This window comes from Drosophila elegans, unplaced genomic scaffold (genome assembly GCF_018152505.1).
Source record: "Drosophila elegans isolate 14027-0461.03 unplaced genomic scaffold, ASM1815250v1 contig_814, whole genome shotgun sequence".
In the NCBI taxonomy this organism is placed as follows: Eukaryota; Metazoa; Arthropoda; class Insecta; order Diptera; family Drosophilidae; genus Drosophila; species Drosophila elegans.
The window spans coordinates 17,637,489-17,654,741 of NW_024546167.1; the positions used below are offsets into that span (position 1 = coordinate 17,637,489).

The 17,253-nt window shown below is 38.6% G+C and overlaps 1 protein-coding gene across 1 annotated transcript in view; it reads right to left on the reverse strand.

Annotated features, from left to right (window-relative positions):
- LOC108147972 (protein decapentaplegic) overlaps nucleotides 1-17,253 on the reverse strand; it is a 38,768-nt gene that overhangs the window by 12,188 nt on the left and 9,327 nt on the right. The gene's annotated exons all lie outside the window — the stretch shown is intronic.

Sequence of the window (17,253 nt, forward strand, 5' to 3'; positions counted from 1 at the left end):
CTTATTTTTTTTATAAAACAATACAAAATATAAATTCGATTGCCTATTGGCAGCAATAAGTCTTCAATTCAAACTATGTTCATTGATAATTTCATGTATGTTCTGATTGAGACAATACCAAACATTAAATCTACTATCTACTCACAATGCTTTCACAACTAATGTTTGGAAAATGTATTTAAAATAAGTCCCATAGGATATCTTTTTGTGTGATTGCCGACAATGAAGCTTAGCTGATGCGTATTTCCTATACAGATCCAGATCCCATTGAAGTCCGCTGGCGTCGTCTGGGCGAATCACTGACCAAATGGAGCGTTTACCAGACACTGTGGCTTTCGGTGACATCCAGACACACTCGATTCCCGATCCACACATGGACAACCAACTGGCGCCAAGGCTGCTTAAGTAGCCTTTGTTCCTGTCCAGTTCTTCACTTCTTCACTTGTCGCCGTCTGTCCGGCACTTGTGCTTGCCTACTTACAGCGAGCATCGAATTTCCCGGCTATTTCTCCGGTTCCCAAAAACCGGAAGATAATGCACTGGGGAAAATATTATTAAGCATACGAAAAATAGCTACTGACATTGGTTGCATGGAGAACAAACTATATGGCAAGATAGATAAATAAGTAAAACCAACTGGAAAATTTTCAAATAAATAAAAAGCACTCTTATAATAACTATTAATTTGATTTGCACTGATTAAGTAAACGAAGCATTTAAGGAATAGACATTAAGTAAACATTTATTGTAATTGGTATATTTTATATTTAATTGGAAATACTATGTAGGTATTTATACATTTTTCCTAAATCTATTATATTAACCCTTTTCTGTTTTGGTGTTTAAATTTATGAAAATAAATTGTTAGTGAATTCTAGAAAAGCGTCGTCGCTGTGGCTGCTTAACCCCATGATGCCCCACCTCCCCGCCGTGAATCATGCCCATTGGCGCAGAGAAAAACTCCACTCTGCAGACACAGATACAGATACAAATACAGATACAGATACATTCACAGATACCGAGAAGAAGGCGGGCTCCAAAGTTCGTGGAGATCCTTTTGTATGTTAATCGTCTGTCTGATTTGTCCGTCTTCGAGTCTTTGTGTCTTTGTGTGCTCTTTGAATCTGGTGTTCTTCTGATGGTTTTGCGTTGGTCTTGGTGCTGGTGTCGTTCTGTGCTCCTCCTTCGTTTCACTTGGTCTCTTTTCTCGCCTCTCTCGCTCTGCGACTGCATCCGGCAGATAAACAGATACAAATACAGATACAGATACATTTGCCCTCTGGAATGCCGGCTCTGCACTCCAGTCCACTCAACTTTAATGGCACTTAATTACCTTTCGCATGGTTTTGCTGCTTATCGGACCACCTGAAATCGAGTCCTTGAGCTGCTTATCGCCATTTGCCATCCCTGGCGCTACTTTCACTGGACCAACACGATCCGAAGTACGAAGTACGAAATCCGAAATACCAAATCCCAAATACGAAATCCATTATCAGCTGCAGTTCATTTATCAAGTGATCGTGTGTCATTTGTTAAAGGCGGCAAGGCAAGTGCCTGGCAAAAACATCTCGCAGCGCAAAAACTCCCCAGTTCTGGACGGGATGCTGCGAGACGGCTGTCTTCTGACCACATGCCAGGTCCTTGGGTCACAGCAGGATCAGGACCTTCATATCGATCTCGATCCCTTTTTTGGCATTCTGTTTTCCCTGCCACACAACGGGGGCGTGCGTCCTAATTGTCCTCGATGCGGATGGGAACTGCCAGGATGCGGGTTCTTTGGGTTGCCCAAAGATAGTTTAATCAAAGTCGAGATGGTAGGATATTTAAGTGTAAGGACTTTGACGCTCCAAGTAGGAAGGAAAAATGGCAAGGTAACTTACTTTAGGACTCATTTACTTTTATAAATATGCCCCCTCAAAATCTTATTGATTTGAATGTTTTTTACAAAATATTAAAACAGTTTTTTCCTTAGTTTCTGTACTAAAAAGTAAGGCCCTTTAATGTCCACCCGCCAAAAATACCTTGTTTTTGAGTAGAAGTTCATAGATCTTTAACTGAGGCTTTAATTCTTGTTTTTTTTTTAAATTATAGATCTTTAAATTATAAACAGCAGTTCTTCAAACTTTTTTATATACTGTATGTACATGTGTTGCACTTAAAAAGTGAAATATTTGCTTTGACACCATGTATTTTAATTGGGATTTATACTAATTACTTCCGATGTAGCTTAAATTAGTGCAATGCTTTCTCTCAACATTTTACTGGGTCCAAATGTATTTATCTATAATTTGATATCCCAACCTTTTATATAAATTTATAACTTGACACTCAAACTGTGCTAATTTATTTAAGCTAGAATTATGAAACATGGTCCCATAATAATTCACTTCCACATACCAGATATAGATAAGGCCGTCCTTAATAAAGATATTTATATCCCTTCCCCAATTAGGCAACTTAATATGGCCATTATAATGGGTTCTAGTGTTTCAGCTGGTTGTGCACGCACACACATTTTATCGGCAAATGAACCTCATTAGGGGATCCTTTAAACGTGTGTCCATTGACTCGCTCCGTTTCGCTGCTGGTCAGCTAATCAATTACCATTACCAACGAGCAGAGAAGCCTGCTCGGCGAACAAAAGTCGCCAAACAATGCCGCTTGGCACGTGGACGGCCGTCGAGAGCCTTTCACCGCTGCCTGCCTTCAACTTGATGGAAAGGTGACAGTCACAGTCACTTCAAAATAAAAAAAACCAGTAACAGATATATATACACAGACACAGATACAGATACTCAATCTCATGAGGCAGCCGCAAAACTGCAGGCTCCTATACGACACAATCCCAGTCTGAATCCGATTCCTACAATCGTCAATTGTTGCTCGACTGGCTCCCTGGATTCTTTGCTGCCTCTTGTTGTCTTTTGTTCAATTAAAACGTTATTATTGTGTGTTTTGCTCTGCGATGAATGACAAACTGGCTGTAAACTGCAAACAGCAAGCTGGGGACTCAAAGTCTAAGTTGCATCTTGTGAAAGCTGATCCTGAACGTTTTGTAAGAAGCGGTTCATGGATATGGGTTTCGGTTTGGGTTTGTGTTTTTGGTCTGGGTTCGGACCCCGATCTTGTGGTAATTTGATGCTACCGCCGACATTGTCCCTTCCTTTGTTGTCGTCGTCGGAACCGTTTTGTTTGTTTATAAATTGGTAACAAAGCCTTCTCCTCCGCTGGCCATTAGCCATCAGGATCAGCACTTGATTTATGCATTTCTGATGGTAACCCAATAACTTGAAGCGTTTTATTAGCGCCAGTTAATAATTCCCTTGGGAACCAGCCATCAGGGGGCCAGCTCCAAATTAAGTGCAATTAAAGATGAGTGGTTAATAAAAGGAGTTTCAAAGTCTATTGCTTTGACTTGATTGATTACAAGCTCTATTGAAATTTTATTTTATATATGAGATTAAGAGAAAATACTGTTTATCTGGCCCTAAATTTTATAGCTTAAAGTGAGAACTTTTGATAGCAATTTTAAATTATTTTCACATTTTAACACAATTACATGTGTAAGTTCCATTGAAATTATATTTTGTATATGAGAATTGAATGAATATATATGAGAATTAAACAAAATCACATGCAATACTACTTTGGTATTACTAAGAACGTTAAGTCTGAATCAACATTCATCAGCACACAGAATAAATCTGTATTAATATACACTGCATATTGCCTTTAAAACTATTAGATATTATGTAAGCTGGGTTTAAATATTCCAAGATCTTTCCTAAGAAAATATTGAAGTTTTCACGATTTAAATGGAGTCTCCTGCCACTCGTCAGCGGCGTGAAGCAATCCATAGAGAAAATGGGGAGGGAGATACAGCCACATGGCTCCCACTTTATGGAAACAGTTTGAATTCGAATTAACACAGCGGGCAGCCCGCATAAGCATTAAAAGTCAATTGCAATTAAGTTCGGTTAAGCAGCCACGTATCTTTTTGTGTGGGTGGAAGGGGGGGTTTATGTGCGAGAATATCAAAGGTGGATTGTGGATGGCCATGTACCATGTGTAACGAAGCCCTCTCGAGTGGGCCACAAATCAAATCCGAGGATCGAAGATCGGAAGATCCGAAACTCGGGAGCGAGCGCCATCGATAAAACTTAATGGCCACCATAACTGTTAAGCCGAATGGCGGCAAATCGGCAGAGCGCGCATTCAAATTTATTACTAATTGGGTGTGAATTGCAGGCAGTGTGCAAGTGCACCGTACACCGTGCACCGTGCAGCATGCAGCATAATCGAAATGGGTGCTAATTGATAGGCCTTTGATCTGCGGCCTCTATTTATTTACAGCGATTGTAAAACAACGGATCGTGCATAAAACAAACATCGCCTCGGCATGGGGAAATCGGAAAAGTCGGAAAAAGTCGGAAAAAGTCGGGGTAAAATGGGCATCCAAATGGGTAGTACTCCATGTAATCGCTGTGGCAATTGGGCCTGCAGCCAATCCATTGACTGCACATCAAAATCATCATTAGCACTGGCGCTTGGGTTTTCAGGGTTTTGATTTTCGAGATTCTAGTTTCTAGATTCGAGTTCTTCGACACATCTTGGTAATGGTCGCATTAATGTCAAGTGGCCGACGGAAGGGAGACATCAAATTTTATGATTTCATAAATATTTAACCAGAGATTCAATCTCCCTCGAAGGGCGCTCCACCTCCACACTCCATTGCCTACTTGTTTACACTAACTATTTCGGATACCGCAACAGAACACATTAATTTACTTTGTCTTCGGGGGCTGTAAACACTCGTTTCATTTACTGTTGCCAAGTCTTTGGCGTTATCTGCTGCTTTTTGTGTAGTTGCTACCACATAAACTACTCGTAATGGCGCAATAATCCACACTTACATAAATGTTGCCCAATATCCATTGTTGCTTTTTATGCATCGACACTTAAGCTTTTGTTGCCCACTCAATTTGGGCAGGTTATTAAATTTATTATACTTCATATTTTTTTAAGGAATAATTGCTATTTAAAATCAAGTGGATTTTATTAGGCCAAAATGTTGAGCAAGCCCACCAAGTTTTTGGAATTTTGTAGTTGTTCTCTAAGTACCTAAATAAATTATTAAATATGTTTATGTATTAAGATAATAGTATGGAATTCTGTTAACTAAGGAAGTAGAGTTTCTTAGCCAATCTATTCCCTCCAATATTTGCTATGAAACTTTAATGTACTGTGAAAACCGGTTAGAAGGATCTTTACACTTTTCACACTTGATTCACTTCCTATAGGCGTCCTGTTTTATCTGTAAGGTGATGTGCCCCCAATCCATAGTATAAACATCGTCGAAACCATAAAGTTATGTTACATTTTCCATGCTGCTACTGCAGACCAAATCAAAAGCACCATAAAATAGTCGAACTAAGCGATCACTCCAATCCAAACAAAGTCGGGCGCTAAACTCGCTATGATATTGCCAACATTGTTGCCAAGATGATAAAATCGTTTGAGAATCTGTCACCTTGTCGCCATAAATTCGCAGCTCGGAGGCGGCAAAAAAAAACCACAAAACAAGCGAAAGACGAGGTGCTACTGATGGGGAACATAGCAGCACCAGCAATTGCAACTACAGCAGCAGCAGCAACAGCAGCAACAGCAACACCAGCAACATCAACATTAGGAAGAAACGTCTGGGAAGGCACTAAAGTTTACATACTCTTAGTCTCGTAAATTGTAAACAAAATTATTGCAGCGATTGCCGAATTAAGTGCAACCGCAAAATGAAATTCAATTTGAGCTAAATGCAATTTTGTTTGTTTGTTCGTGCGAGTGTTGCTGTTGCTGCTGCTGTTGTTTTTGCTGTTGCCGTTGCTGCTGACCCAAAGAGAGGGATTGCGAATCAACCTCGATATATCGATGGTATATTGATCTATTTTTACCCCCACTGCCAGAGCAATAACTTGTTTATTTATAAGGCTTATGTTTGACATTGAAAATAATTTATAAACTCTGTTTCTGTTGTCCGCGCACAATTTATACACTCGCTATTTACGAGCTTCATTCATAGGGAATCCGCAACTCGATTCACTCATTACGAATGCAATTGGTATTGTGGTATTGTGGTATTGGACGCGGCACAGATGTGCAGCACTTAACTGTAGGCCCAAAAATGGTTAAAGCCATTCATGTCAGGATCGGCTGAAAGGAGCCGCATCGATCAGTATGCAACATGGGGCAGCAACATGTTGAGCAGCCGCAATGTTGCCGCAACAATTCCGGCCAATTGCTGCGAAATGTTGCCATTGCCAGCTGGCATCTTGTAAATGCGCCGCATTACAATGAACGCAACCAGCGAGCAGCGCCTTGCCCTCTCATCCAGAATCCCCATCCCCAGTCCATCCCGTTTTGGGCAGGACAAGCTATTCTCCTCCGATCCGTTCTAGTCTCGCCTGGTGAATGGCTCTGACTAACTGGCTGACTGGCTGACTGGCTGACTGGCTGTCCACAGTGCGTATGAATGAAGACAGGCGCTCGTAATCAGCTCAGCCTTTAGCGATGGCAGCGTGAGAGCTTTCGATAATTGACAGCATTATACTTAATAAACAGCAATAGGAAAACTCACCTACCTCTGTATTTATTAGTAAATAAAATCCCTAATACCAATTCTGGAAAATATTTATACATATATAAAATAAATATTTAAATAAAACATGTAATAAATCCATCTTACCAAGGATCATTTATCATAAATTTATTGAAAAATGCTTTAAACTCAATGGATTAAGATTTTATGGCAGTTTTAAATAAACAATTATTTCTTCAATAACATAAAGTCAAAGAAAATGTAAATTGGCAAAATCAATAAACAAACTATTTAAAGAATCTGGAGGTAATATTATAATCTACCAACAGAAGCAAAAAAACCCTTTTCCATTGAATATTTTCCCTTACATCAGGAAAAGCGATAAATCAGGTCTTTCAGGCGAACATCAGATATGAGATAGTCGATCTTATCGGACGTGGAAGTGGACGTGCCATCTCGAAGCTGAGATCTTGGCAATCTTCTAATTTCGCATGCAGCCGCAGACTCGGACTCGCCTCGATTGCCAGATCGCGTGCATTGCTCATATATGGCAACGGGCGCGCATGGCGCACGTTTTAATTAGGATAATGAGTTGTTTCCGGGCTGACATCGGCAGATCGGGATTCATTCAGTTGGCCAACTCGACCAGTTGGCGCAGTCCATCAGCAGTCTGGGCCATAAATGGAGGTACCATGTTGGAATTACAAATCGTTGTAAGTTTAATTAAAAATTAATAAATTTATGAGTTGCCATTCGCATTAGCCATGCCAATTGTCTGTGCTGGCCAGCAGCAATGCGGGGCAGCAATGTTGAAATTCTACAATGCTGCAATGCGGCAATGTTGCAATGTTTCTGCCTGGTCCTCATTGATTTATGACTGCTCCTTTGAGAGAGGAGGAGACTGTCAGGCGACTGTTCGTGGACTCTTAGGTCCTGCAACCAACATTCCACAACACGACACTCAGAAAAAATATTCATAATGCTTCGAAACTCCTCTAGGCACAAAAATCATTACCTTCCCATATATAAATTTCAAATCACATATACTAAAATTCTAAATCGTATATTATGATTCCATGATCTGATAAAACAGAAAATATTTGTGTTGTAACCATTAGGAGAAAAAGAATATAATTGACTTCAACCACTTGTTATATATTAAAGAAAATATAAAAAAAATATTTATTTAGTTAATAAAAAAGTATACACATTATGGTTATATAAAAAAGATTGTAGGTAGGCTCTTTACTAAAATAAGGTGTTTATTATTGTTAAATAATTTAAATAAATAAATAAGGCAATTTAAAGACAGTGAAAGTGCTTCTTTGTGGTAATTTTCTGTTAAAGTGCAACCCCAAAAAGGAACTTCAAACGGCACCGACTTGCAGTTGACGATTGATGCGCTCTTTTTCCGCACTTCAGTTGACTAATTACCAGGAGCCAATTTGACTAACTCGGGATGGTGTCTTTTGACAAGTCCTTCTTCGGACGTCATTCACAGCTCGCCGGCAGCGGTTTTCACCAAAATTCCCAGCCACCAACGTTGGTGGCCTGGCGCTAGCTCCTGGATTTCGATTTCGATTTGGGGTTCGGGTTCGTTTTCGGTTCCCAAACAAATACCAAATATTAGCGCTTGCCCTTTCAACGATGGCGTCTGGCCATCCCGATTCCCGATTGCCGAAGCCAACTGGCACTCCGTTGATGTTGTTTAATTGCCCCTCTGACAGACGCACGCATGTCAAGTACAAATCAAAGCGAAAATCACAAATAGATACTTATACAGGTTCAGATACATAGATCCATAGATACATAGATACATCTATAATGCGGCCTAGCTGCGTTTGCGTTAATTTTTTGTTTATTAGGCGGTAAATATCAAAGCTGAGCATAAATCAAATGTTAGGCTGGTACATATGTACATATATCCCATAGATACAGATACAGATACATTTACAGGGGCACCTAGAGATACTCTCGTTGTTCTCGTGTCGAAACTTTTCATTTTCATTTTCCAGTTTTCAGTTTTCAGTTGGGTTTTTTGGCTGCGTTAATTTGTACGTTCTACAAAATGCAACTTGTATCTTGTATCTCACGGTCTGTTTGTTTGTTTGTTGCTATTGCTGTTGTTGTTGTCGTTGCTTTTGTTGTTGTAGCTCTGTTTGTTTGCGTAGCTTGTACGCTCACTTGGCTCGGGGTTCTGTTTAGTTTCAATAACCATTTTCCAATTAACACGAAACGCGTGTTTTTCACGTTAATTAATACTGAACTTTTTATCAATATTTGCAATAAAAATCAATCAACAGCTTTTGCAATTAATCAACATCAAAAGCAAAGCGCTTACCAGCCAGCCAAAAGATACAGCTGCGAGCACAGATTTAGATACAGATACATAAACTACACCATGGGTACTAAGAACCCAGTAATAGGAACAAGTTGCCGCCACGCTTCTCTGCGTTGTTGGCGCCTTCCAGCGAAAAGCGTCTGTATTTTGCTGTATGACCTTTGATCGCTTTTCGCCGTATTCCCACAGCATGCTTATATAAGCATTATATAAGCAAATTAAAACTATTATCTAACGGTTGATTCCAGGTAGAACACGGCGAAAATTTATAGACCGAATTGCATTTAACTAAATCGACATGTAAACAACTCGTGGAAAAATATATCCATCCATCCGAGAGTGAGTGAATTATGGCTACCACTGCGAAAGAGTAAGTCAAGGTCAGCAGAGTTAAAAGGGGGAGATTGTTCAAAATGCGCATATCGGAAAGTAAGCGGAAATTTTCCTTTAACCATCGATAATTGCGCCACTTTAAGTCTACCATTATTTAAAACTAAAGCATCTATAATTACGACATTAGTTTATCATTTAAGGCGTATCATAATAAAATAAGCCATCAGTTGAGCATAAGTACAGCTAATCAACTGATCGATCACCATTAGATTAAATGGGTTTTAATTATTGTTAATGGTATATTTGTTATTATGAAAATGATAGTATTCTTGGAATTTATTTTTTTTTCTTTATTTTTACTTCTTATATTAAGATAATTTAATAAACAATAATACAATTTATATCAATTTTGTTGTACATTACCAACCATATTTCCCCACATAAATAATATTATATAGACGTCATAGGCTTTGCCTTTTGAACTTTAAAGATCACCTTTTTACGCCTGGATGGGCATAGTTCAACAGCTGCTCCGGATCGAACTTCCCACTCTTCTGACGGCAGCCACCCACCTTTACACCTTTACACCACCAAATCGCAGACATTGGCCAAGCGTTGAAATCAAGTGCATTAATTTATTACACAACAAACAGATTGCTTCGCAAATCAAATGAACATTTACGGCGCGACCAGATACAAGGAAAGTGCATGGCAGCCGCATAATCAATACAATTTGTGCGTTACGCCTGAATGCGACGACAGACGAAAGAGAGGGGGATATGGATATCCCGGGGCAGGGGATTTGAATCCGGATCCCAGTTTGTAGAGGTCGAGACGCTGGCAATGGGCAACCGAGCACGGCAGACAAATGCAGCTCGTGCGCATCCCTAATGGCCAAATGTTAATACTGTTTTAAAATCCATAAAATAAATTTTTGTATTTTCTTGCTTAACATGCAGAACATAACTGAGTACGGAGCCGTTAAAAGTATTGATAATTATTAATTTGAGTGAATACGTTCCCATAAAAAAAAATAACAGATCACACAGATCATACTAAAATATGAAATATTATAATTTTGTGTACATAACGGAGAATTGACCCTTCAAAAATAATGATTATTATAAATATGAGAGAATATTTTTCATTAAAAAAATATATATACAAATAAACAAAAATTATTTGATATAATAATACTTACTAATTCATATTCGATGTGTTGTAACTGTACATAAAAATACATAAAATCCATTGAAAATACAATTGGTTCATATTAGAAAAGCCCTAAAAACCTTTATATACGGATGTAAAAACATATTAATTTTGTATATATGTGATCCCTAAATAAAAAGAGCTTATCAATTCTTTAGAAAATTCTAGAGTGCCATTAACCCCTTGCTTAATTTTTAGAATTCCTAGGGGCTGGTTGGATACAGTGGGGGCTTGAGAAGGTGACTGTGTCCCTGGAAGCACACGCATGCCACCCACCAGGTGGGGAGTTTTCCGGAGAAGGAGGAGGCGGAGGCCTTCCCCGTGTTCGGATCGTGCCCAGCATAAAGAGCTACATTTAATTGCGCGCCAAAGCGTTCCATCGCCAGTCGCAATCCCTTACTACAACTATCCCCGCACCGCAAAGGCAACATATTGTTCCTTTTCTTCGTCGTCGTTTTGCCCACGGCGTGTAGCGCACTTAATATTTATTGTTTATTTACACAAGCGCATTAATCGTAAAGCGCAAACGCGCCAAAAACGAGCAGCGCAATTTCCCATCCCCAAACTCTTGACCCCACGCCCCTATAATTTCTGAGGAGATCGAGAGATCCCCAGCCAGAGAGGGCCAAGTTTTCAACTTAATTTCAGCGAGGTTTGCTGTATTAGATAGCGAACAAAATGCAAAACAGTGGGATGGAAATGTTTCGATTGGCAGCATAAATATGTAAATAATAAATATTTAATAAGTAAATAAAAACAAATCACACAGTTGAAATTTTAAGATTGACAAGCTCAATTTAATTACGTTCTAGTGGTCATTTTCATAAACACATACTTTATAAGATTATTTTTGGAATATAAGCTACTGCGGTTTTATAAAAAAATTTTAGATAAGTAAATGCAAGCATTTTATATGTTTTCGAAACATTTATTACAAATTAACACCACTTTTCAATGTAATTGAATTTAATATATGATGTTAGACAATAATATCATAATCAGCATTAGTATAAGATTTAATTTGATAACTATGTTTTAAGTGAAAGTGGTATAGATATGGTGCAAGACTTTTTTTCAGTAGCAGAGGTTGGTTATCATTTTCCCATTATTTTGAAATGATTTCCATAAAACACAACCCTACTTTGTATTTTCAAGAAGCACCACTGTCGCCATGCTTTTGGCCCACCTGGTCCCATGGTTATTTTCGAGAGCTAATTGCGTTTCAATATTTAGTTTGGAAATGTGCTTTCTTCGCACTAGCTCATTTAATTGCTAATTTATGGTGGCACAGGCACAGGCCCAGGTAGCGATGCCTGTTTGAAGTGTTTTTGATAATTGCGATTGCTGATTTGTGGCCAAATTTTTGCAACTTTGTGCCAGCAGGCAGCGCAGAAAGCGACTTTAGCTAGCGAAACGAAAACAAACAAAAAGTTGTTGACTGCGATTTGTATCTCTCTCTCTTGAATGTGAAAAATTTAATGTGGAATGGATGGGCTATTTTCCCACCACAACAAAATTGTTACTTGTCATCTGGGAGCAAAAACTTCATTAATTATGCAATCACAAGTAGCGGCTAGAGCGATTTAGGGGCATAAATCACACGCTCATCATCGAGCGATGGGCATTTAAGGCGAACGCAATATGTTCGACACAAAATTTGCATAATTCCTGGAAGGCAGCGTCATCGTGCCGAAAATGAGCAGCGGTCGGGGCGAAATATGCTCGATCAAGTGGCTTAATAGCTTGGGGAAAACAAGTGAAGTTCAACAGTTTGAAGAGCACTCGAGTGCGCCGTCGAAGGGAAAACACTCCATTGGCCCATGGGCCTGCCAGGAATCTCTGGACTCAGATTCGGATTCCTATTCGTATTCGTATTCGTAAATGTATATGTATTCGGATTCAGCTTCAGATTCAACTCCCCAGCCTAGCCACGGCCTATTGAAAACGAAAATAACTTAATGCAAAGTAAGCGGCCAACAACGACAACTCAGCTCAACTGTTCATGAGCAAACAACGTTGTACATTGGAGAACACGGCAACACAGCTCGTTGGCTTCGTTGGCTCTTAACGAGGCCGACATCAAACAAAACAGGCAAAGCCAACTGGCAACTGGCGAAGGCAAAGGCAACTCCACAAAGGCAAAGGCAACCGGCAACTGAAGACCAAGATCTCGAGGCTGGGCTTCACTGCTATGTAAACAATTCCTAGGCAATAGCAATAGCCACACGGCTGAATGTGAATGTGATTGTGAATGTGAATGTGGCTGTGTGTTCCGCTAACATTTCACTCAGCATGCTGGAGTTTAAGGAGCATCGCCCAGGGGAAAAGAATCGAAGGTTAGGTACCCTGGATTTGGCTAAAATAGGCAGACCTATTCTGGCAGAAAATTCTGTTTGAAAGCCTTCTGCTTTGCTTGTTATCATTAAATACTGATGATAGAGGTTGGGTTTATTAATTCGTAATGGTATATTGAATATATTGAAAAAATCAAATGGAAAAATATCTTAAATTAAATATAAAAGCATCTAGAAAGCAAGTTAAAACTGATGAAAGGCTACCTTTTAAAATTTCTATTACTATTATTATTCTAAATTGTAAATGATATGAACGTGTATGTCGAATAGTAATGTAAACTAACAATAACTGATTATTAATTTTCGCAGTCAGCTAAGTCTATTTATAGAAAAACATAAATACAGGTACAAAAAATTTTCTGGAGATAAATTTAACTTACAAGAGGATATTTTAAATGATAACATATTTAGGGTAATGGTTGTTTACATAAATAAATTCGCTATGAAAAGAGATATTAGCTTTCGCTATCAACAAATCTAAAAATGATGTCAAAAGTTCAATCACCGATTCATTTTCATTGAAATGGTATTATGAATTATTTGCATTATCGAAATAATCTTAAATGGCGCTTAATGTACTTAAATCCAACTAATACACCCCAAAAACGACTACTGGGCATCAACAAGATCACTCCACTCTTTCCTCGCCCGATCACTGGTAATGTGAAAAATTTCTTAGTCAAATATTGACCACAGCCAAGCAAGAAAAGAAGATCCAGAGCTGACGAGGTTGATGATTTTTCAATTTGGGTTTTGTAGTTTTCCGCTGGGATGATGATCTTTTGGCCGGCAAGAAGACTTCGAGAAGTCGGCTAGAGGCGAGGCCTCGACTTCCAGCACTTTAAAACAGTTCATTTCTTTTGTCAAGGCGTTGCGACGTTCGAATGAGATATTCGTTTAGATATTTGCCGCTCGGCAAATGTGGCTGGCTGGCAAATGACAAACAGGCTACCGAACAAGTTAAAATATTTAAACATGTTTAGTGATTTGCTGTTAAGTAGTCGGTAATGCACACGAGCAGTCCTCAAAATAAGAGAGGAAAGTATGCAGAGAAAAAAAAGGGGATTACAGTTGGTAATCCAAAATTTAAAAATAAAAAATGTTTGATATTTATTTGATAAAACCTTTAAGGAAAACATGTAAATCGTTCTCATTAAAATAAATTACTGACTGCAACAATTCAATATTTCTACGCAGTTGAACCTATTTGTTTCGATCAGGGACATGCATTTAGATCCAGATTTGAATTTCGATTTAGTCGGTTGAACTTTGGCCGATCTGACAATCGTCAGGTACAAATGATGACAGCTTTAGCGTTGGCGATGATCAACGATTTAGCGGCAGTTGCGATTGCAGCTGCAGAATCCGAGGAAGCTGGCCCAATGTTTGTTTATTTATTTGCCTTCGGCTGTTAATAATTTATGTAAGAGCGTGTGGGCACTTGGAAAATAACAAACATTGCTCGCCGGCCGTGCACATCCACAAAATCTGTGCTCGATGCTCGGTGCTCTGTGCTCTCCTCTGCTAGAAAAGTGTAAAGACAAATTGTGATTTTGAACTTGACGATGCGATGCGATCGAAGTTGGGGCGGCTCCCTCCTTTAATTAGCATTGGTAATGAGATTTTAATACTCCCCGTGATGGGTGTGTTTGTGGAAAAGTGGAAAGCGTCAGCGATAATGCCCATTGATCTCAGGCGGCGTATGCGTGATATTTGTCGAGTCATTTGGCCGAGTTCGAGTTGTTTGGCTAAGCTTCGATTTGGCTTTCTTGCGTTGGATGTAAGTTCATTGAGATTAACGGTATACATTGTAGGGCATTTTTATTTACTTTTGGGTGGGGTAATATTATTGAAGACTAAAATGAAAGTGATGATCTATATACGCGACCAAGTTTTTGAAATTTAAGAGCTACAGTGATTTTTAAATAGTATAGGATTCAAATAAAGATTACAGCTACAGAAAACATTTAACCAAAGTCTTTTAAATGAAAAATTAAAACGCCTAATCATAAAATTAAATAAACATAAAATTACCATTACTTAAAAAAAGCATAGAGAAGCATTTCTTTTTCTTATTTTTGCTCTTATTAAGAAAACCTCTTAAGTGAACAAATGCAAAACAGCGCAAAACATTGTAAACAAATTCGATTTCCGTATATCCCCAGAAATTTCTCGTCCTAAAAAGCTAAATTCTTACAAGCTTGTGTATATTTATTCTTTTAATTTTTAAATTCTCCTCCTCAAATCTGCCCATAATCTTCCGTTGACTGATCCAATTTCTGGCGAACCTTGCCACACATTCGTCAGTGCAACTCGAATCGAAAACAAACCATTAATTTCTCGCCCAAAACTTCTATTGAATCGAATGCCAGTGGAAAAGATCATGCCATATTTCTTCCTGATTTTTGCATACGCTAAAAACTTGCTAAAACACTTAGAAATTGTTGAAATTCTATTCTTGGAAATACACTTTCAATTATTATTTCCCGCTAATACACACACACACACACACACACACTTTGGCGGCGGCGGCGACTGGCAAATAAACAAAATTGAGTCGGAAAATAGAAAATAGAAACAATACAAATCGGAATCCCAAATCAGTGCGAAATATTTGCAATGATTACGTGAGAGAGAGCCAAAAGGAGAAACCCTGGGCATAAAAAATATGCCAAAGGCAAATAAATAAGGCGGCTGCTTATTGCTGCAGCCGAGTATATTTCTGTATATTAAGTGGCCAAATCGAAACTAAACAAACCGGCCACAAAGTGAGAACAAGTGGCACGCATGGGAAGTCTGTGCCGCAGACCTTATAATAAACAAATGGGCTGCCAGAGCAATTGCACATAGCCAAAGCGTACGTTTTACGTTTTAAACATAAACAAACCAAAACAAAAGCCCCAGCCACAGCCAAACCACCCGAAAAAAAGCGGCCCATAAAAATTTCAGAGGCACTCGCATCAACGGCAACTTGTTTTTCCACCGCTAGACAAAATGCCAAATTCAAATCCACATACAAATCCACAACCAAATTCAAATTTCAAATCCAAATCCAGATACTCTGATTGTGATTGTGATTGTGGGATTTATCTGCCGCGGGGCGAAGATGCTGGGACTTTTCGAAGAGATCTCTTGCTGTGATTTTTATGCACAACAAGCTGCAGATGAGCAGCAAAAAAAATCACGCAAAAAAAATGAGAGAAAAAAGCAATTTTTAATCGAAACGAATTAATGAGCAGCGCAGAAAGCGAAATATTTTTGTTGAAATCGTTAAAAGAAGCGCACGCCTGCCGATGATGATGATGTCCTGCAGCGCCAGCCAGCAGATACAGATATACACAGTGAAAAATAATACATGTTTCATATATTTGTAAAAAGAAGCCAAATCTTTCCAAGAAATTAACAAACCAAAAGTTAAATAATTATTAACCTCAAGTCTAAGACGTATGCCTGTATGCTTTCAAAATCGGAGAAGTTTTATGGACTTGTAAGAGATGGATCAATGTCATTTTGAGAGGAATTAAATTGAATTAAAAATTTACCCGAAATTACTGCAAACATTTAAACGCAGATTTCTAGAATATTAGGCCACAAAACTGTACATGTATGCCTTTTTAAAATCGAATATCTGTAAGAAAAGTTATGGACTTGGAAGTGCTGGTATTAAGTCATTTTCTTACAAAGCTATTTTTTTAAAAATAAGAAAGGGGTACACATTAAAATTTCAAAAAAATCGATTCCAAATTACATGCAAACATTTAAACGCAGATTTTCAGAAAATTAAACCACAAAGCTGTAGAGGTATGCCTTTTTAAAATCGGATATATGTAAGAAAAGTTACAGACTTAGGACTGCCGGTTTTGGTAACTTTTCTGCACAGCCATTTACTGAAAATTTAAATTTCATTAAATCGCCCAGAAAAAACCCCACAGAAGTTAGGAAATTAGTTAGAAGTTAGTTTTTAAAATCGGATAATTGTAACAAAAGTTATGGACTTGGAAGAGCTGGTTTTAAGTCTATTTTTTACAAATATATCCCTGAAAAAAATATAAAACCTCTTGTAAGGACTATCAAAATACATACAAATTCAAAAGAGTGGAAGTAATTTGTGTTATAGTTTGCAGTTCTATAAAAGAACAACTGTTTTTCTTCTGTGTAGATTCAGATACAGATATGCATAGTTGGAGTAGCCGCTTAACCTTGACCACGCCGCCCAGCTGGGATGATGATGCTGCAAAGTTGATTCTCCACAGAATACCCCCGATAATGGCCCCCCCTTCCGCCCCTTTCAGCAGCACCGCAGCCACCTGTAAACGGCTTTTGGCAACAAAATCTGTCTAAATATTTTGTGGCCGGCAGAACGAAACATTTATGATTTGTGGCCGCGCAATGAAAATGCGTTCATGGAAATGAGGCGAATG